The sequence below is a fragment of the Aplysia californica genome, unplaced genomic scaffold (genome assembly GCF_000002075.1).
Source record: "Aplysia californica isolate F4 #8 unplaced genomic scaffold, AplCal3.0 scaffold00198, whole genome shotgun sequence".
NCBI lineage: Eukaryota > Metazoa > Mollusca > Gastropoda > Aplysiida > Aplysiidae > Aplysia > Aplysia californica.
Genome location: NW_004797468.1, coordinates 1,091,698 through 1,092,581, shown reverse-complemented (window position 1 = coordinate 1,092,581; position 884 = coordinate 1,091,698). Strand labels below are relative to the sequence as shown.

Sequence of the window (884 nt, the reverse complement as noted above, 5' to 3'; positions counted from 1 at the left end):
CCCCCCAACTCTTTCTCTATCTCTTTATATTTTTTCCTCTCTTTCTCTATTTTTTTTACAAGGAAAACACTTGCATTCAAATGATAAAATTGTCAATGTTTTCAACCCAAATCGACACAATTTTGACCATCTAGGACGCATGCCTCTTCAATCTTGTTGGTCAGAGCCAACCCAGGTTCAGAGATGGATACAAAGTCTCAGCAAACATATATGGAAATTTTCAATTAAAAAAAAACAAAACAACAACCCCCCCTCCCCACACTGGAATCGATCTCACATCTTCTGCATGCAATGGCAAAGAGCCAGACTGTTTCACCACACACGCAATTCATCATCATCATCATGGCCCTTCTCAGCCTGCACCAGGGGACAGGCCATGAACAAACACTTTCCACCTCTCTCTATCCCGGGCTAGCCTATGGATGTTGTTCCACAGATGCAAATAGATCTAATTAACGCCTTCTCAAGATCATATTCCAAACCACTCCACCAACATCAAAGGCAGCCAAATGCTACAACGCAAAAAGTCATGTTACAAGCCAAATATGCCATCTGTGTTCATCTCTTTACCAATTCATAATACAAATTGTGTTCATGCTAATGACTACTACTGCTGTTTTGATCAAGCGGACGCTTTGAGTTCTGTGAGAGTCGTTCTGGCTCTGTGCCATCAAGTCAGGAGAGCAAAGAGTAAGAGTAATTATTCATATAAAAGCGAGGCACAATTTCACACTTAGATATCAAATGGCAAGATTTACATTTCAAGGGACAAGACTCACATTAGAATAAAAATGCCTCATCACACAGGTAGACTAAGAATAACTTATTTAGAACATTTTTAACAGACGGGAGAACGGGAAAGATCAGGATAAAAAAGCTTTTTT

General features: G+C 39.7%; 1 protein-coding gene across 1 annotated transcript in view; it reads right to left on the bottom strand.

Annotated features, from left to right (window-relative positions):
- Positions 1–884, bottom strand: part of LOC101863024 (translation initiation factor eIF-2B subunit beta) — an 18,938-nt gene that overhangs the window by 5,198 nt on the left and 12,856 nt on the right. The gene's annotated exons all lie outside the window — the stretch shown is intronic.